Here is a 22300-nt window from a genome sequence, read left to right on the forward strand (position 1 = left end):
CTAGTGGAAACATTTTGTTGGAAATTTTTGGTGGCAATTTTCACTAGTGAAAATTTCCGCTGCAATTTTTTTAAAACAAACGTGATTGGTCCGTACTGACCAATTTCGTAAATCTGATTGGTCGAGAGAATGCGAGTTGAATTGTCTCCCCTAACAGTTTTATGGCAAAATAGTTAAAATGAAAGTTAGAGAGAATTAAAATTACTGTCTAATTTTGAATCTTAGTTTTATTCTAACATCTTGTGGTACTGAAAGAAAGACAAGAAAAGAGTTAACACAAAAATACTAAAAAGTACTACTAGGCATGAAATTTTATTTTTTTCTTTAAATGGTATTATGGAGGATCTTCTTTAAGAAACTTCCAAGCATTATTTGCTTCAGATTTCCCAGACCGACCAATTTCAGCCATAGGAATAATTCGAAGAATTGGAGAGAAGTTTGAACATTTAATGGAAGATACCTTTTCATTCGTCCTGTAGTCCTGTACGAGTTCATTTGAAGGGCAGATCAAAAGAAAATTAAATAATAGTGACAAATAATTTTAGAAGTCAAATTTCATTGCTAGTACTGCTTTTTAGTACTTTTGTCTTAACTCCTTTCTTGCTTTTCTTTCAGTACCACAAGATGTTAGAAAAAACAAAGAGTGGAATTAGACAGTACCTACTTTTAATTCTCTCTAACTTTCATTTTAACCATTTTGCCATAAAATTATTAGGGGAGCCAATAATTGGATCTCCTTATTTTTACATGTAAAATCCTATGTCTCGTAAACCAATTCTACACCCGGTATATAGAGATTAGAAAACACAAAGTAATAATTCAAAGGGTTTACTACAAGTGCATAATGCCAAAAGTTGTGTCTTTCGACACAAAACGTATTGTAGGTATTCGATTAAATCCTAAACTGTATACAGTACAACTTCGACAATTAAGACACACTCTGGTTCTCTATTAATTTCTTTTAATACAGTTTCAATCGATTCGTAAAAAAGCGGAACATAAGTATGGCAACATTTTGACTTCAAACTTTTCAAATTTTTAAACCAAACTTTTCTTCGAATACACAGGATGAAATCTGTCAGATTCTCATGGCCAAGCATCGTTTTTTTAAAGTTGGAATACATTATACAAGTAGGGGTTGACCAAAAGGGCCAATCAGCTCGGTACGACTTTACTTGTTACTTTAGCCAATCGCGACATCTTTTTTTTATATTTCTAGAACTTTCAATTTAACCGTTTCCGTTTGCCACCATAATTTTAAATGTTTCAATTTAGACTTTTGTTAGGACTTCCAAAATGGAGTTGTTCTTAATAAAAAATTAAATTTTGGTATGAAAAGACAGTTCTTGATTAAAGTATAAGCCACGTGTCTGGTAAGAAGTTCAGCTTTGTTTAAAAGATTTTCACTTATAACTACACGAGAGCTTTTTTTTGTCGAAGTAAACTTGACATTTCAATGAGAATTTTGTTGCCTGGCAATTTAACGAAAAAAACTGCATCTGAAAAAATTACTGTCCGCAAAACGAGTAATTTTTTCTGGCAGTTTTTTGAGTTTAATTGCCAGACAACAAAACTCGAATTATAAATGTTTTGTCGCTGGAAAAGTTAGGGCAAACTTTTTTCGCTGTCATAATGACAAAAACACCGCTGCTTATGGGATTTTTAGTGTATGAATTAAATTGTCAACTGTAATTATAGTTTTTTCGACAGTGTTTTTGAAACCTTGGTCAAAGATTGGAGAGCAAAAAGAGATAAACTTTCTCGGTCACAAATTTTAATACCTGGTGTTAAATTTTGAAATTTCTTTATGACTTTTAAATCTGTGTCTACAGAACAGCAAAAGATTTCACATTTATTAAAGTTTAATTCAAGACCAATTTTTCTGGATAAATTGATAACTTTCTTAAAGTCGGACAAAACTACTTCTGGGTAATCAGCGAAGGTTTAATCATCTAAATCAAGGCGGTCTAAAGTTACAGGCCAGGACACTGGCTACGTTGCCACATTCTCTGGTAGGCCATTCCATGACCTACGATGTTCCTAAAATTTTGAAACCAATTCGACATTTAAAATAAATTTTGACAAGTCCTTGGTCAAATTCGTCAAACTGAATTAAAAGCGCCTTTAAGTGTTGGGTACCAAATTGCAACTCAAATTATGCGTCTTCTTCTTCAAATTACGTAGGTAGTTAGGTACCTGTATTTAAGTTTCGATCAAATGAGGAAACGAACCCAATTTGGAAAGAGATTTTAAAAATCGAAAAGTGATGAAATCGCAAAAGCAGCCATGCTTGTGCTAAATATTTTAGGGGAACAGATATAAACGGGGACAAAATGAAGCGACTTCTACCAAACGCGGTGCCAACAACTTCTAATTACGAAGAAATTACGTACATTTTGAGAAGAAATAATGAAAATTAGTAATAACCACACAATCACTGGGGAAAATCTTTTGGCTTTAAAAAGGAATCGCGTTAGTTTATGACCACAAACAGTTTCAATAGCCCGGAACACAGCAGAACATCTGAAATATTATCAGTAATGAGCACCGTTATTTTTCTGTCCCCAAGGTGGATTTAAACTGTATATTACAATGCGATAATGCATTTTTGAACTGTCGCAAAATTAGATCACTCATATTTGACAAATGCAAATTCAATGACAGGTTTAGTGGATTTCGAATTTTTTCACCAAATGAAGCAATGTTGCCAGACTATGGTAGGCCATTCCATAGCACACTGTCTTTGGTCAGTGTCATGGCCTGGTAAATGAAGATCGCCTTGTCTAAATACCAAATATTCAGTTGAGAATCAAAAGATAAAATAATTGGTCGAATGGCAAGACTAAAAATCATAGGACCGCAAGGATCTCCAACAGAAGAAGAAATTAAATGATCACCGAAAAGTAAAGTTGAAGGATTCCTATAGCATTGATAAAGATAAAGGTAAAGAAGTGGGGTATGACACTGCACTTCTTTTAGAATACAGTCCCGTTCGACTGAGTTAAAGTTGTTTTTGAAATCCAATTTAAGAAGAATTTTGCCACGGTTTTGGTCGTTATTCGTGTGGTAGAGATATTTTCATATTTCGTGGCGGAAACAAAAGACTGAGAAATGTCACAAATTTGTATTGTCAGTGTCAAATTTCTCAAAGACGTTCGTGATTTCGACAAAAATGCAGCAAATTGGCAATAAGAAGGTTATTCATCGTCGAACTAGAGAAATAATTTGTAATGCGTTTGATTATATGAGAATAACTTTTCCTTTTGAAGCACTGACAAAAATTGGTTTCCTTAGAATTTGTTTTTTCAATCTATTTAGCGAAAATGTAAATTTACTTAGACATTCCTTTTTACGGCGTTTATGAGAAATTTCACACTGACAATACATTTTTGTGACATTTCTCAGTCTTTTGTTTCCGCCACCAAATATGAAAATACCTCTATGAGTTGCTGCTTCGCACCCTAGCTTAGTTTTAGTTGTCACTCCAAATTGGTGTGGAGATAAATACGAATTTACAATATTACGGCTTTGAAAACAGGCTAGCTTTGAAGTCAATCTTCGTAAACATTTTCCTATAGCGATCTGTTTAATTCCTCCATCTTCCTTATGAAGGGTACATAAAGGCGCACCATATAATAAATGACAAATTTCTGAAGGAATGGCCAACTTCCTTCAGAAATTTGTCATTTATTATATAAAAAATTGCACAGTTTTGTTAAAGCTCTTAGTGCCTGCCGACCTGGTTCACTCGCTGATAAAGATATAATATCTTTCAAATATTGTGATCTCATGCCATCTAAACCTGGTGAAGAACCGGCAGGAAAGGAATTCATAGCTTCTCGGACGTTTTGCTCATTGACTATTAAAGAAAAGTCTCCTGGTTTGAAAGCGTCTGGGAAAAAAAGTTCGCGAAATGGTGAAGGATGTTTTTTTTTTTAATTCTTCAGCAACATCTTCATTGAGAATGAAGCTAATGAGTCATCCGAGGACAATAATATAACAGCAATAATAACAGCTCCTTTAATATCAAAATCGGCTACTTTTGCTTCCACTTTCTTAGCTAATGATAAATTTGTACGTTTCTTAGAAACAGTTCGTATTTGAGGAACTTCAAAATTAGAAAGTTGTTCTTTTATATGCTTATTCAATGACTTATCAGATTTCTCGGCCACATTGAAAGCTCTATAGGAGAAAAGCAAAATATTCTCAAAGGAAGAGTTTGATTTGGTCGAAAAACAATTATTAATAATTGAGCTTAATTTATCTGCAGCTAAATGTCTACAAGCTTTTGGTAATCTTCATATAGTTGGTAACTGATGTTTTAAATTAATATGTAATTTTGTGATTGAAACGGTTGAAGAAAAAGTAGAAGAAGTTATACTAAGGACAACGTAACATTTTATCTGCCCCGCCCATTTCATTTTCTTAGTTACCAATCAAATAGGTTGTTAAGACGATCTGATTTACACAGTAAAAATTTCTGACATTCGAATTGTCTTAATGACATTTTATTTTTTAGAACCTAAAACAATAATTGTGGACCTGACAGCAAAATTCTAACCTTAACTTTTTTACGTGGCAAATGTGATGAAAAGTTGTACAGATTGAATCTGGCTTTGATTCTGATTGGTCAATTTTAGTGGGCGGAGCAGATAAAAAGTTATAACGGCAATACTATAGTAGATTATTATTGATATGATACTTATAGTTTGTCTCAATTCTAAATTTCCACCACTTGTTGAATTATGCTGGCAAAATAAAAATATTTCTAAATTGGAGATTCTTATAACCAAAGTTGGCAATATAATTATTTTATGATTCGAAAACATTAAAATTGGTTCATAAGTTTATTTTGGTTTTAGAATTTGATTTTCTACCTACTCACTTGCTGCTTTTTAACAAAGATTTTCGTTCTTTTCCTTTATTCTAAAATTTTGAGTTCTAAAAACGGAAATTGACAGATAACCTAACAAATACAATCTGACGCATTTTTCACCAAACAGTGTTGCCGGTTGTATTTTCAACGTAGAATGCAGTGTTGGTGGAAATTTAGAATTGAGACAGACTACTCTCGTGTCAAAAATGGATTACTCCCTAGGATTTAGGCATATTCGTTACTAGGTTGCCATAAATTTGGTTAGGTTGGAGGCTATGTGGTTTCTGGTGACAAACAAAAGATATCCCAAAAATGTAAGACAGCAAAATATTAATTGTAACAGTTTTTTCTCGCTAAGTGATAGATGATTTTTCGTTTCATAATCAATTTTGGTTACAGGCGGCATATTTATTTGGATTTAATCTCTCAATTCAAAGTAACCAACCTTAGGCATTCAAAATAACTTTTGAAAATTCTAGTTACACAGAACATGAAAAACGTTATTTCCCTAAAAGTTCGAATTCTAGGGAGTAATCCATTTTTGACACGAGAGTATATCTATGTGAATTTTCAATCTGGTATTATCTTTAAAAGATTTTCCAGGACATAAAGTACAATTTAATCTTTTCGGTCCACTAGAATAACTATCTTGAGATCCGAAGTGCTTCTCATAATCCGTGGAATTACGAGTAGATGGAGTGTTATTAATTTCTTCATTTTTCCTTCTTGTTTTATTAATTTCTGAAGAAAATGATCTGCATAAAAACGATTGGCTCATTAGTCCATGAATTTTTGTCCTATGAATTTTAAGGCCCTTTTCCTTTTTAAAATCCCTGTTGCAGTCTTCACATCGAAATTTTATGATGACTTTTCTTGACATTTCCGAATTTCTGTTCAAGATTAATATTAGCGTTCGAAGGACCTGCGTCATTGTCACTAATTTTCCAGTCTGTAGTTCGTAGACGAAATCTTGTGTCTTGAGGGTATTTAAACTCAAGATAACTATTATTCTCGTCAAGAGAATTATCAAATGATGTTGACAGAGGCATGGCACACTTTTTATTTTTTAATTAGCCACCTTATGACATAAAAATTTTACTTATGACGTCATGTATTTTTGCACAATGACCTCATCATTGTTTTTTTTTTCAATGACAACCCCAATTTTTTTTGCTGTTTTTTATAGATGGTCCAACTACTTAAATGATGGTGTAAAAAGATTGGTACCCTTTTTTTTCATTTTTTTTTTAAATTGCCATTCCCGTTTTTTGCCATACGGCTTTTTACGGTACCTTTCGGTCGGCCGTTTTTTTTCCATTCCAATTTTCTTGTTCCTTTGCCTTCTCAGGTGATGCGACGGGGCTCCCGGGCACTGTCCCCGGCCACCCACGCCCATTCCACCTCACATTCACAGACATACACAACAACATTTATATACCCATGGGCGCCTTTGCCCGACGGGACTCGAACCCGTGCTGACCTCGCGGTGGTGGCCGAAAGAGTGTTGATTGTTTTTTCCACCACCCTACCGTCAGCCCCCAGGAGACATACACACCCCGGCGGAGGTTCATTCTTTTGAAAAAATCCCCCCCTTCGGTACCTTAGATAACTATTTTTTGAGAAAATAACACACTTACCGTAAGAAATAAAAATGTAACTTTAATCGAAGAAAATCTTAATTAAACCCCAAAAACAAACAAAATTTAGCGCAAGTGTTCAAATTGCTCTCCGTTAACCATTTGGCACTGACCCATACTAAAATTAGTATATTAAAGAGAGTTGGCACCATCCTGATTCCTAGCGGCGTTTTTTGATTGCTAATTCAGACAATAGGCTGCACGTTTATTGTCAAAATTGTCGTTATCTGCGTTTAAATAAAATTGCTAATTAACAAAATGTTTCTAGAGTGAAAATAAAATATAAATATTATGTTAACTATTTAAATTTGCTTGAATTACCTTCACAAATTTTGTGAAAACCAGGTTGCCGACTCAAATCTAACTCTCAAACACTCCCCTAGGAACCAGGATCGAGCCTACTTTCTCTTATACATATACCACTCTAACCCATATGAGTGTAAACACTTTTTATACTTCGCTCAAGGACTTCAGGAGTAGTGTGCTCTACTTCAGCACGAATTCTTTGCCGTAGCTCGTCTAAATTATTTGGCCGATTACAATAAACTTTTGATTTTAAATAACCCCACAGAAAAATCTAAGAGAGTCAAGTCTGGGGAACGCGGTGGCTCCTCGACGTCCTATCCGCCTTTCACGAAATGTGGCGTCAAGATATTGACGGACGTTGATTCCAAAGTGAGGAGGCGCCTCATCTTGTTGAAACCAAATATCCTGATGGGGTACATCTGCTTCGTGATCATTTGGAAACATTGCTATCCTTCAAAACAGTGAGGTCCTATTAAATGCCGTCCAATTATTCGAATAATAAATAATAATAATACATCTTTATTCGTGTTATTATACAAATTTGTACACTTGTCAAAAGAAAGTATGATATCTATACAGTGAGCGGCAAAAGTATGGAATAAATTCATCAAAAATTAAACAAAATTTTTTTCAAAAAAATCTTTGAACAAGTCAATTTTAGTTTATAAAAATACATGTTTTAGTATCAAAGAAAATTTCAAGCAGTCATTTGTTTTCGAGTTATTACGTCATCGATAGTTTTTTTAAATGGTAACCCCCTATTTTTTTTCTTGATTCTGATAGCCCTTTTAATTGTCTAAATGACAGTATAAAAATGTTGTTATCTTACATAAGAAAATTTTTGAGAAAAAAAATACTAAATTTGGAAAAAATAAATTTTATAACGAACAAAAACAAGTCAAAAAATCAAGTAGGTAAATCAAACAGTCAAATGTTATTGTCCATTTCATTCGTATGTGTTATTTGTTTTACAAAACGTTTTCGAAAATGACTCATTTAACAGAAACACAACGTATAGAAATTTTAATTTTGATTGGGTGGGGGGATAAAACTAGATAAAACTAAAACAGGGGGAATTTCTTCATAAACTTGCTTATTGTCAACAAGCTGCGGGATGGCAAATCGAACATTTAATTCCATAATTTTAAATACGTACTAACACAGTTTTTGACTTGTTTTTGTTCGTTATAAAATTTATTTTTTCCAAATTTATTATTTTTTTTCACAAAAATTTCCTTGTGTAAGGTAACAAAATTCTTATACTGGCGTTTAGACAATTAAAAGGGCTATCAGAATCAAGAAAAAAAATAGGGGGTTTCTATTTAAAAAAACTATCGATGACGTCATAACTCGAAAACAAATGACTGTTTCGAATTTTATTTTGCATTAAAATATGTATTTTTATAAACTAAAATTGACTTGTCCAAAGATTTTTTTGAAAAAAATTTTGTTTAATTTTTAATGAATTTATTCCATACTTTTGCCGCTCACTATATTAATACGTGAAGGAAAACTTTTGTACCCCTTTTTAAGCAAATTGCGCGCACGGAGGGTTGTGAAATTTGACATAGTTAAAGTTTATGTGGAGAAGGAGTGCAGAAAGATAAAATTTATGTATAATATACAGGGCGTCCCCAAAAAAAGAGACAAATCCATAACTCCCTTATTTATCGGAGGATTTTAATTATCTATACACCAAATTAAATGGTTGCGAATAAGCTATAAAATGGCGTACTAAATTCACGTAAAACCCAAAGTGCTTCAAGGTTAAACTGTCAAAATATTTTTTTCAAATACGGATACATACTTTTTTTTTACTAATTCTGATAGAGATTTTTATTCTGAAAACAACAATGTGTAACCTAATATAAGAAAAAAAAAATTAAAAAATAACACTACATTTTGAAACAAATGACGAGCACCAAGCGAGAAGCTATCAAAATTCATTGCGTTACAATGTAATAAATTAACCAAATTAAGTTAGTTGGAAAAACAAATGACAAATATGTATGTAATAACATTTGGGATTGCACGTACGAGCATAGAGCGCAGTTTAAGCATCGACGATAGTAGCGTTTTTTAACTTTTTTTTGGTGTTTGGGTAAGTAAGTGTACACTTGTGATACACTGTTCTTTTTAGAATAAAAAATCTCTATCAGAAGTGTTAAAAAAATTATGTGTTCGCATTTGAAAAAAAATATTTTGACAGTTTAGCCCTGAAGTCCTTGAACCTTATGTGAATTTATTATGGCTTTTTATAGCCTATTTAGGGCCATTTAATTTGGTGTATAAATAATTAATATCCTCCGATAAATAAAGGCCCATACGCAATGGCGTTAACGTTACGTCAATGTTAAAACGTTAATGTTAACGTTAGATCTAGAAATTCAAAATTACATGTATTTCATTGTGGACCGTTCACAATGACGTTATGATGAAAATTAATGTTGCATGATAATGTTAGCGTTAACGTTAGTTCTAGAAATGTTCTGGATTCTTAACGTTACATTCTAACATTAGCCAACGGAAATAATTTATAAAAAGTACTGAAATACATGTAATTAGATCTAACGTTAACATTAACGTTTTAACATCGACGTAACGTTAACGCTATTGTGAAAGGGCTGTAAAGGAGTTCTGGACTCAAATTCTTTTTGGGGGACACCTGTGTATTACGTTCATACACTGTAAAAAATTAGCGGAGTAAATGCGGAGTGAATTTGGAGCGAATGCGGAGTGGGTGATTTGTAATTGATTTAATCCTCCCGCACTGAAATCCACTCCAGGAGGGAGTTTATTTAGATTATTCATAAAAAAAAAACCTCTTCGGAGTGAAATACAAAATTCTTTGACTATTAGTGGTTTGCCACCACATAAGTTAGTATTGAAAGTTAATTGCACGTTTTACCGATCAGAAACTTAAATACAAAGCAAGCATTAGTCTATGGAACAAGAATACGCATCAAGTTTATGCATCGCAATGCTATTGATTGCGAAGTTTTAACTGGAACCGAACGCAATAAGAGAATTTTGATTCCACGTATAAATTTTACATATTCAGGTACTATTTAACAATTTTATTTTCAAAGAAGTCAATTTCCATTATAGCTGCATTTGCGATGACAATAAATAAGTCTCAAAAACAAACATTCGAAAAAATTGCAATTTTATTGAGGCAGCCAGTTTTCAATTGTACGTCGCAGCAAATAGCGTTCGATCATCATTCAATGGTTTCAGATTTTATATTTTATATAATTTGAAAAAGATAGGCAAATTAACCGTGTAGCCTTAGCGAAACCTGGCCAGTGTAGCAATAAAAAAACCTAAGGAAATGTCAAAAAACGCGTTATTGTTTTTTAAATATGGCATACCCAAACTATACCTCATTTTTCCTATCGTTCGTATTTTTCAAATAACTCGAAAATTAGTGCATAATGACATATTTGTAAACGCTCGCAGCTGACGTAATAGAACAAAATTAAAAAAAATATATATGCAATAATTATAGAGGAATACTCTTTGATAAAAAAAAACCTCAGTAACGTTCAAACTTAAAATTTAATGAAAATGGTCGAATTTCGACCGCTGGGCGATCTCTAGTACATAATTAATATGTATGTATAATTGCCTATATGTATAATTACAGAGCTTTAGGTAATTGCTTTAGTTCTAAGAAACTATCCTCGAAAAATCCTTGCAGTGTATTAAATTAAATAATTTTTCAGCAGCGTTCTATATTGTTTATTTTGTAGATCACGAAATTCAACAGGCAATGTATTATAGAATCTGATCGCATAGTAGTCTGAAGAAGTCTGACATTTAGCTATTCTATGTGCAGAGATCGTCAAATTATTAGATCTAGTGCTGTATATATGAAATTCTTTTAAGAATTTATATATTTTTTTTGTTTTCACAGATATAGAGGGTGTAGGATGGATTTTGGTACTGTCGCGAGCAAAAAAAACTGGTCGTCTAAATCATGTTTTGCGCAATGGAAAATGCTCCATTGTAAAAGGATCTTAAAATCATAACCTATCATCATGTTGTATGACATTAATTGATATTAATTATTTAATTTTTTGACACTTTGTTGACGTGGGCATAATCAGGCAGGGAAAAATTTTTAATTTGTGACAATCTAAATGACATTGACGACCAGAATTTTTTGCTCGCGACAGTACATAGGCACTTTACGTGTAATAGTAAAAATCCTCGGATATTGGCTCCCTTAATTATTTTCCAACAAAACATTAAATACAAAAGTTGTAGAGTAAAAAAAATTGTATCTAAATCCTTTTCTAGTTATTTTCTAACACCTTCTGGTTCTGTTAGACAAGAAAAATTAAATATTAAAAATCTATCGATAAAATAGTAATTGCCATGATTCCCGACAGCTATAAAATCCATTTTTTGAGAAAACGCAACGAGTTGGGTTGTCACCTCGGTTACACTTCACTGCTATCGCTATTTTTAACAAATTCTTCAATTATTTTTTCTATGATTGTGCACTTCCGGAAGATGTTAAAAAACAAAAAAAGTAAGAATTGGAAACCATTTTTAAAAGTCTACAACTTCTGTATTTAAGGCTTTGTTCTAAAATGATTAGGGGAGCCAATATCCGAGGATTTTTCTTTTACACGTAAAGTGCCTATGTACTATTGGGAGCACGGAATTTCGGGCAGACTTGAAATTTGACTGATATAAGATGTGAAATAGGCTTTAGGTGCTAAACGTATTAATAACCTCATTTTAATATCTACAATTGCCTCATATCATTTTGCAAATTGCATTCGTCAATTCTGAAAAACTGCAAGTGCTTAGATGTGATTTTCTGAAAACTGAACAGTCTTTTATTATACTTTGGAAATCAATAACTAAAATGTAAAATAATGGTGCATAATTGTGACAGTTAATTTTGAAGTTCAGTCAAAATTATGTAATTATTATGACATTTGTGACAATAAAGCTTAAACTACATTGGGTTTTTTAAAATGACATAAATTGCTGCTCGAAATTCCATGCTCCCAATAGTACTTACCAAAATCCATTCTACACCTGGTATATCAGCGATCTGAATATACTGGGTGCCCCAAAATTCGCGGAACAACATAACAGTACGTCAGTACTTTGTACATAGAAGATATGGACCTTTTTGTTACACTAAATGTGGCAACATTCGATTTATCCCAATAATCGGCAAATATTTCATTTTTGTTGTATCCATGGAAATCAGAATGAACAATGAAACTGGACTTAAAAAAAAAAAAAAACTGGACTATAATATTGTAATGTCAATAAGACCGTTAATAAAAACAGATGTCAAAAAGTTTAATAAAAAATCAACAGAAAAATACATATTTGTCATTTATATTAATAACATAATTACATAAACATTTTTGTTTTATAATACAAAAATTTCCGATAATATTGCGGAAAAATTACATTAAATGTTCAAAATATTGCCCATGCTGTTGTCTGCAGACTTCTGCTCTTCTAATTATGTTTGTTTGTAGTACCTTATGTTTGTTAAATATGGTGATATACTATCTGATGATATATTGGTTGAATACGGGGTACCTCAGGGTACAGTCTTAGGGCCATTATTGTTTAATCTGTATGTTAATGATATTGTTAAGCATGTCAAATATTGTAACATTAGTATGTTTGCTGATGACACTATGCTGTACAAGTCTGGGAAAAATATTGAAAACATCATAACAGAAATTAATGAAGACTTAATGAGTATCTATCATTATCTATGTAGCAATAGCCTTAGTGTCAATGTAAACAAGTCTAAGGGCCAGTTTATAGAATGAGAATTAAATATTTACTTCGAATTAAATTTTAATGCGCGATTAACCCATGAATCCGAAACTTCGATTGGTTCAATCTTATCATGTGTTCAGTTAATCTCGTATTTTATTACGATTAATTTAATTTCGCTTCTGTAAACTGGCCCTAAGTATATTATATTTCAAAACTGATATTCCCAATCTGAAATCAGTAACATAGGCATGACAGTACAAATAAATAAAATTGTCTTAGAGCGGGTTAATGAGATTAAGTATTTAGGTGTTATATTCGATCATAAATTATCGTTTCATAGTCATATACAATATGTTTTAAATAAAATGTCACAAAAAGTTTATCTATTAAGTAGAATTGGTAAAAATTTGAACATATATACCAGACGCCTATTATATACAACAATTGTTTCACCACATTTGAATTACTGTTCATCAGTATTATTTATGTTACCAGCATATAAAGTACATGAAATACAAATAGTGCAAAATAGGGCAATGCGCAATATTCTATGTTGCAGTAGATATACACCGATTAATCTAATGCTCAAGATTTTGAAATTTTTATCTGTCAAGCAAACACTTATCTTTAATACCCTTATAACTGTGTTCAAAATTAGGATAAAGAAAACACCACGTTATTTGCATGACAAAATTAATTATGTAAAGGAACGGCAACGATACAATTTAAGAAACTGTGAAGATTTTGATTTACAACTCTGTAAATTTAATCCTAAGTGCAATAGTCTATACCATCAGGGACTTATGTTATTTAATCAGTTACCAATAGACATCAAGGCATGTAATGATTTGTCAAATTTTAAGCGTATGTTGAGAGTGTACATTATTGATAATTATTGATATTATGTATAGCGGATGTATTTTTATTTATTTTTTTTTCTATTTTGTATAGTTTTTTAACATTTATCTATGTGATTCTGTAGCATATTGCTAATAATAAATCATTATTATATTATTATTACTCTTTCGAGCATTTCCACGTCTACATAACGAGCTGCTTCAAAAATTCTTTCTATTAGATCGTCTTCATTTTCTGTACACCCTAGCTTTAATGTGACCCCACAAAAAAAAATCCAAAGGAGTAAGATCAGGGGACCTAGGCGGCCATCGAAATGGTACTCTACCTATCCACCTTTCCTCAAAATGTTCATTCAGCCAGTTTCTCACTGGTGCTGCATGATGAGCTGGAGCATCATCGATTTGAAGCCACATATTATTAATGACCGCCAAAGGAAGTTCATCAATTAAATCTTGAAAATCAGTGGTCAGGAATTCTAGAAAATTGTTTCCAGCAAGACGATCCGGAATAATAACTGGTCCAATTAGACGATTGCCAATAATTCCCTCCCAAACATTCACACTAAACCTATGCTGGTGGTTCATTGGCCTACATAAATAGAGATTTTGAAGTGAATAAAAATGAGAATTTCGAAAATTGAAAAAGCGTTCTCGTGAAAAATTTGCTTCATCAGTCCATAAAATATTTTGACTAAATTGTGGGTCTCTTTGTATCTGCTGCAGCAACCGCTACAAAAATGTTCGCGTATGGGAAAATCCGCAGGCAATAGAGCTTGAACTTGTGTGTAGTGAAATGGATGAAGTCGCTCATCTTTAATAATTCTGCTCACTAAACTATGCGATGCATCTAACCTTAAAGCAATATCACATGAAGACGTTGGATTTTCATCTAATAAATCTAAAACATTATCCGCAATTTGAAGTTTTCTTGCAATTCTTGGACGACCTCTGTCCCTGTAGAATACACCCTTTGGCACGCTTCCTGTTTCTCTTATTCTGTGATCCAACCTTCTACAAACATTACTGCTGGGATGTCTTCTTAATGGGTACCTTTCACGATAAACTCTAGCAGCAGCAGTCGCATTGTTACGGCATTCTCCTAGTACTAAATGCATGTCGGCATATTCATTGTTCGAAAACATATTAACTTGAAGATGAGAAAAAAACAAACTAACACAAAAAGAAGTAAATACTATGAACACAACGACGAAACAAAACGAACAAAAATGCAATTATAAAGAACAAACTCAGCGAAATTAAGATAAATCTTATAACGAACAGGGCGATATTAAAGAGTTTACGGTAGCGCATTTTTCGTTATAAAAATTGTCGTTATGTTTTATAACGTCAAACTCATACAGAATTTATACCGTATACCGAATTTCCTTACACTATTTCTGAAAATAAGAGAGCCAATCCGAAAATATTCCATTATGAAAAAGTGACAGTATACTCAATTTCATATTAATGTCAAATATTTTCATAGTTTTGTTAATAAAAAATATTGTGCAAGATGCAGAATTGTTCGAAAATAATAACAGGAGTCTTAGAAAACATACCAATTATTATTGAACAAAGAAGACGCTGTACGATCTGTGTCAAATAAGCAAATTTTGGTATAAAATAGGTAGATGTTCTAAGTTTGATACTTTGTAGGTAGATCCAGCATTTGCAGTCCTTGTTATTTCGTGCACAATGTACTGGAAATTGTATTGAAGTTAATGTTATTGAAGTCACCGTAGAATCTGATGTGCCAGTGTCTCACATTGAGCAACAAAATTTTGAACGCAAAGACACATCTGTAGTCAGTGAATAGAGTCTTTTTCTTTCCTCAAGAGCCATTTGTACCACAATATATAAAATAAAATAATTTCCGTCATCTTGTTCGATTTGACATTCTAATTCTGTCATTCTAAGAATCTATCATCAACTGTTATCTTATACGTTATTAATTTTTTTTTGTTAACCGCACATCTGTTTCCTGCAATTTACGTTATACAGTGTGGAATAAAATGATTTACATCTAGTTACCTTTGGAATTTTTGCACATGTAAATTTTCCTGTACCGCTCTACTTTTTTTTTGAAGTGCCGAACTATTAGTTCTGTCAATAAATGTCATCAATCGAATTGACAATTGTTACAATTTACTAAATTGAATTAACAAACGTTGGTAGCCACTTTCAACACTAGCTGTGACTTGCTTTTGTTAGCTCCTTTTTAATTTCAATCTCTACTTTGCATTCATATCATCCCTTCGCAATAAATCACATTTGGAATTTTGGAATATTTTGAGGTTAGGCTTTCTTTTTTTTTGGTAGAGCGACATTTCGTATTTTTACAATGGTAATGCAAAGGTAACTAGATGTAAATCATTTTATTCCACACTGTATTTTGTTATACGGTAAAATTCTCGTATAACGTAACAGAAAATGCGCTACCGCAAACTCCCTATTGACAGATAAGTTAATTTCTTCAATTACATTGACAGTTCTCGATGACATTTATTTGCGAGGAATTGCTGTCAACGAATATTAGATTAGTTAATATGTAGAAATGGTTCATAGGTGAATACAAAGGCTACGTTACCATGTTATTTCAGGTAAAACGGACATAAAATTGCTTCTTGGAAATGCTGCAAATAATGGCGTAAATAATTGCAAACCTGATCACAATCATTCAAAATTATTATGCCACTGGCTAGTAAAAGACAAATAGTCAAAATCTTTTTTCATTTTTAAAATAAATGAGTTCAAAGCTGCACCTTTTAAGCCCCCATATCTTCAAATCTAAGACGTACAGAATTTTTTTTATTATTTTTCTCATTATTTTCTGACATGAATTGACATTGCCTCATTGAATTGTTCCGCAAATTTTGGGGCACCCAGTATATACAGTGTGTCCCAGAACTGGCTCTCCAGAGAAAACAGGCATGTGCCGACAACAAAAGAGACTCTAAATTGACTAAAATAAATTTTCTGCTAGCTCAAATTACCGAGTTATAAAGTTTTTAATTTCACCAATCCCGGAAGCTCGTCCTCAGGTATTACTAAAAAATCCGATCGGTTACTAAACAGCAAAAAATCTCTGATATCGCAAAAATCAATAAAATGTTTGGGCAACTGGAATTTTGACGTTTTCCGATATAAAAATCCCGTTGACGTTTATCTGTCATCAACATCAAGACTTGACAATTGTAAAAGATAATATATAGTGGAGTAAAGTTAGGTTTTTATTTCGGAACCGGTAGCAAGAGCTCGGATTTGAACGAAATTTTTTTAATGTGTTATAAATAAAACATATTATAAAACCTTTATAGGTTAAAAATTGCCGCTCATTGTTTATTTCATTAATTTATTGTTTATTTATAAGAACTGAAATTTTCCAGTTAGAAATCGTTATTTTCGCAAGAAAAATACTAGAGAACAATATAGAATGACTTTGGGAAGAGTACTATCGCGGCCAAAATACTTTGGTCGTCACTTTTTGACACTTCAAATGTAAATCAAGTATTAATGTCAATATACATGACAATTTCAAATTATTCTTGTCAAAAATATGGCACCTTCAGTTTTTGATAAATATAGAATCGTCTTACGTGCTTCTGAAGGTTGTCTAAACCGCGACCATGTTGATCTTTTGCTTTTGAACCCTGCCTCCGCAGCTGGGATTTACCCCACCCGTATGACACTAATAGATTAAAATAATTTTGACAGTAGTAAAAAATAAGGTTAAACATCCTAAAGTTTGCTTTAGAATTGAATGTCTTTTATGTCACATTGACGACCAAAGTATTTTGGCCGCGATAGTATATTGTTATATTGAAACTTGTTTGGAATGAATTGTATGTGGAAAAAGAAGAACAATAGGCAGATATTCGGTAGCCCAGTGATGACCGGCTCAGATAGAAACACGTTCAGTTTGTCTTTTAGAAATTAAACAAATTTTTTTGTTCGACACTGTCAGAATTTGAGAATTTTCTCCTATGTGAACGGATTTTGATAAATGTCACAACTTGTCAAAACGAAACGTCAAGCTAATTTTAAAGGTTTTAAGCGATTTGGAGCCTTTAAGGGGCTCGTCGACCAAAAAAACGTTGTATTCAACTTGTTATCTTACATAAGGAAATTTTTGAGAAAAAAAATAATAAAGTTGGAAAAAACTAATTTTATAACAAACAAAAACGAGTCAAAAACTGCGTTAGTAAGTACTATGGCGGACAATAAATTTAGGCCGGCAAATTTCTGACATTTCAAAAAAGTCAATGCAAGCGACCATTTATTGTCATTATGACTGATGTGTCAGTTTGTCAAACTGAAGGTTTTCAAGCTGTTTGGCGTTTCCTTGGCCTTTTTCGTAACTTACAGAGCATGACGCACTAGCATAACTGATTTGTAGTAGCACTTCTCTCTGGTGCACGCTTCTTTTCCCAATTTTAATTTTGATTATCGCTGTCACGATGACAAGAATGACAAAAATCGAAAATGGGGTTATTTGAACGTAATGCCAGCTTCACATTTTGATGTCAACGCAATGACAGGCCGGCCTAAATTTATTGTCCGCCATAGTACTTAAAATTATGGAATTCAATGTTCGAATTGCCATCCTCCAGCTTGTTGACAATAAGCAAGTTTATGAAGAAATTCCCCCTGTTTTAGTTTTATCTAATTTTATCCACGCACCCAATCAAAATTAAAATTTCTATACGTTATGTTTCTGATAAATGAGTCATTTTCGAAAACGTTTTGTAAAACAAATAACACATACGAATGAAATTGACAGTAACATTTGACTGTTTGATTTACCTACTTGATTTTTTGACTTGTTTTTGTTCTTTATAAAATTTAATTTTTCCAACTCTATTATTTTTTTTCTCAAAAGTTTCCTTATGTAAGATAACAAAATTTTTATACTGTCATTTAGACAATTAAAAGGGATATCAGAATCAACAAAAAAAGTAGTGTTTCCAAAAAGTATCGATGACGTCATAACTCGAAAACAAATGACTGCTTGAAATTTTCTTTGATACTAAAACATGTATTTTTATAAACTAAAATTGACCTGTCCAAAGATTTTTTTGAAAAAAATGTTTAATTTTTAAGGAATTTATTCCATACTTTTGCCGCTCACTGTATAATTATTTTTGATGATTTTTGACAAAAAAGTGTTTAGTAATACCATGCGATCGAAAATTAAAAAAATCCAGAGGTCCGTGATTAATACGCTTCAGTTGGCAATACGTAAAAATGTAATTCAAATGTCATCAGATATCATTACAATGGAGAACTGTCATTATTAATTTAATTATTGACTATTAAAATTGCTATTGCAATATGTTCAGAGCAAAAAATTTTCATTGCGCAGTGTTACTTCAGAAACGGCGAATCGTCCTATGCAACACCTGTAGTTTTCGAGGAATTTCAACAAAAGTTTTCGGACTTTCAAGGCACTTACAGTGGAGAGTAAAAAAAAAACAGACATCATTTTTGACATAACAGTCATAAGTGTGAAACCGTCCTTCCTACATTTAAGCTTATTTAGACTGATTGTGAGAGTTTAGTTAATAACTGTGCTACAATCGTGTCAAAAATAAATTACTCTCTAGGATATAGGGATATTCGTTACTAGGTTGTCATAAATTTGGTTAGGTTGGGGGCTATGTGGTTTCTGGTGGCTGACAAAAGATATCTCAAAAATGTAACGCTGTGGCTAATTCCTTGTCACAGTTGCAAATTAATGACTAATGCCTCGCTAAGTGATAGATGATTTTTCGTTTCACAATCAATTTTGGTTTCTGTCGACATATTTAACTGAACTTACCTAATCCCTCAATTCATAGTAACCAACCTTAGGCATTCAAAATTACTTCTGAAAATTTTAGTTACACAACATGAAAAACGTTATTTGTCTAAAAGTTCGAAATATAGGGAGTAATTTATTTTTGACAAGATAGTAGGTACGTCTGATCAATTCTTCAAATGTTCCAGTTGTCATAAACTGTCACATTGACAATAAAGAATGGGTTATATTGAATTTCTTGTATATTTTTTACCAATACCCCTCACAATGATCGTTTGAAGAGTTCTCATAACAAAGTCAGATATATAATTTCAAAAAGTGTGGTCGGAATAGTTTATTTCACCTTTTTAGCCACTAAAATAAATGCAAATCAATTAAATTCCGTGTTTTTGGATTTTTGTTTTCGAGTGTTCCGAAATACACTGACCGGCACAAAAAACGACTCACTTCGCGACTCACTTCGAATTTTAAGTAATTCATTGTCTTAGAATTTTTTTTTTTTGGTATCATGTTGTATTGGTAGGTGCTATTTAAGTTATTCTTTGCCAAAGAATATCCGACAAACAAAACATTAAACACAGGAAATAAGATTTTAATCAAAAATGATAAAAGTTATTTTTTAGAAAAAAATTGTATGTTATAAAAAATTGTCAAATTTGAACAGTATTTTGAATTAGTATCTCGTATTGTCAAATTAAAAATTTTAACACGTAAAACAACCGACAAAAACACATGGAAGTAGCGCAAACTTTTCAATAATTTATTTAAAGAAAACAATTCAGTTGCCATGGTGACCATAGCACTCCCGATCTTTGAAAATATCCCAATTTAACTATTATAAAAAAAAATAAGCACAAATATAATTTCAAGATTATTTATTAAAGAAATCATAATGAGTCGCTTTTTGTGACGGTGAGTGTATTTTCCACTATGAGCGTCAATTTTTAACCTATAAAGGTTTTAGTATTTTGTATTCATGACATAAAAAAAAAATAAATTATTACAATCGGAACTCTTGCTACCGGTTCCGAAATAACGCCGTATTTTTGTCTCTCCACTAATAAGTTTGACATACAGGATGATGAAAAAAAAGTGCCCGTGCTAACCTGCACGTTATAGAGTATTTTTAACTAAACACGAATTCGAAATCCAAAATTAAATTTGTCCACTCTTCGCCAAGATATAAGATTTCCTTTTTAGACAATAGAAATCTATACCTATGATTAACTGTTTACTAATAATTTTATTGTTGAACTCTTGATTTTGATCGAGTTGATGATGTTCTTAAGTAAAAAATTCAAAAAGTCTGTCGGAACCAACTTTATTAAAGGTTTGGGTCCAAAGAAAATTCGTCAATGTTACAACATTGCAAAACTCCTGAGATACAGAAACATGTAATTATTGAAAACGATAGCAACAATAATTCAATTTTTAATGTTAATGGTTTTGTCAAATTTAATCTGTCAATTTTCCAAAAAGTCTGAAAAAATTACATACACTTTTGACGAATATGTAGACATGTTACTCTGCTTGGGTGCTTCAAATGATAACGCATCTGAAGCAGCAAGAGAATATGCAAGACTGTACCCTCAACGACGTCATCCAGATGCTAAGGTAATAAGAAGATTGATGCAGCGATTAAGAGAAAACGGCCAAATAATGCCTCTTTATGTAAATCGTGGAAGACCTCATGAAGTTCGAACACCAGCTTTGGAGGAAGCTATTTTGGAAGCAACTGAAAATGCCCCAGGACGAAGTATAGGAGGATTGGCGCGAGAGTTTCACGTAGACTATCGCCCGGTACAAGGTATCCTGGCTGACGAACATTATCATCCTTATCACTATGTTAAAGTGATAAGGTGATTATCCAGGTGATTATCCCCTCAGAGTAGAATTTTGTGAATGGCTACTTGGATGTCACAGAATCGATCCTAGGTTTATTCAAAACATTTTATGGACAGATGAATCGTATTTTTCTCAAGACGGCATTTTTAATCAACACAATAATCATATCTGGGCAACTGAAAATCCTTTCGCTGTGCATCCTCGTGCACATCAGCACCGCTTCGGAATTAATATGTGGGCTGGGGTCATTGATAATAACCTCGTAGGACCTTTTATGCTACCTGCCAGAGTGAATGCAGAAAATTTTCTACAATTTTTACAAAATGACCTTCAAGTTTTGCTTGAAGATTTGCCCCTTACAATTTTGAGGCAAATGTGGCTAGAAATGGATGGCGCCCCTCCACATTTTGGTAGGATAGTATGGGACTAGTGTGACGAGACTTATCCAAATAGATGGTAGATGTGGCGCGATTGCTTGGCCCCCCCGGTCACCTGACCTTAACCAACGCAGCAGTTAATACCATAAATGTTCCTATGCTTCTAAAGGTTCAAGAGAACATTGTTCGAAGAGCAGCAATGTGCATTGAAGTTGGTGGAAAAATTTCGAACAGCTATTATAAGATTTAATTGAAACATTTACCTTTTTGTTCAATTTATTGAAAATTAAAATTTTGATTCATATCCACATGACAGCTTTATTTTTATGCAGGTGACCGTATCTGTCATCACTATTGGTTTCTTAGATACGGCGAAGTACGTGAATATAATATTTTTTAGAAGAAAAAAGTGCAATATTGCCAATTTGTACTGTTAGGAAAGCTGTTTAACTTTCAAAAGAATGTTTTTAGACCATTTTTGTGTTAATTTTCACAATCTTTCGACAGAAAAGGACATTTAAGTTTCAGTCGTGGGCACTTTTTTTTTAAATACTTGACAAGTGTAAAAGATAATAACTTCGAAATAAAACAATAAAAATGGCGACTCTAAAAAGAACCATTTATTTAAATAGGTAATAACTAATAATGTTAAAGCAGATGTTCGAAATGATCACCATTCATTTGTATGCACAATTGTGCTCTACGTAACAAACTTCTTGTAGTAGCGTTAGTTATCAATTCTTCAGTAACTGAAACAAAAGCCTCTAAACAAAATCTATTGGATTCAGCTCTGGAGACCTGGCAGGCCAATGATGCGGTCCCCCTCGACTGATCCAGCG

At 32.6% G+C, this 22300-nt stretch overlaps 1 long non-coding RNA gene across 1 annotated transcript; it reads right to left on the reverse strand.

Annotated features, from left to right (window-relative positions):
- Positions 1 to 14988: 14988 nt before the first annotated feature.
- Positions 14989 to 15785, reverse strand: LOC138141345 (uncharacterized). Its single transcript, XR_011163105.1, has 2 exons — positions 15474 to 15785; positions 14989 to 15423 (listed from the first exon to the last, which is right to left on the reverse strand). It is a non-coding gene; the product is annotated as an uncharacterized lncRNA (long non-coding RNA).
- Between the last annotated feature and the right edge of the window lie 6515 nt (positions 15786 to 22300).

The sequence above is a fragment of the Tenebrio molitor genome, chromosome 1, assembly GCF_963966145.1.
Source record: "Tenebrio molitor chromosome 1, icTenMoli1.1, whole genome shotgun sequence".
Lineage (NCBI taxonomy): Eukaryota > Metazoa > Arthropoda > Insecta > Coleoptera > Tenebrionidae > Tenebrio > Tenebrio molitor.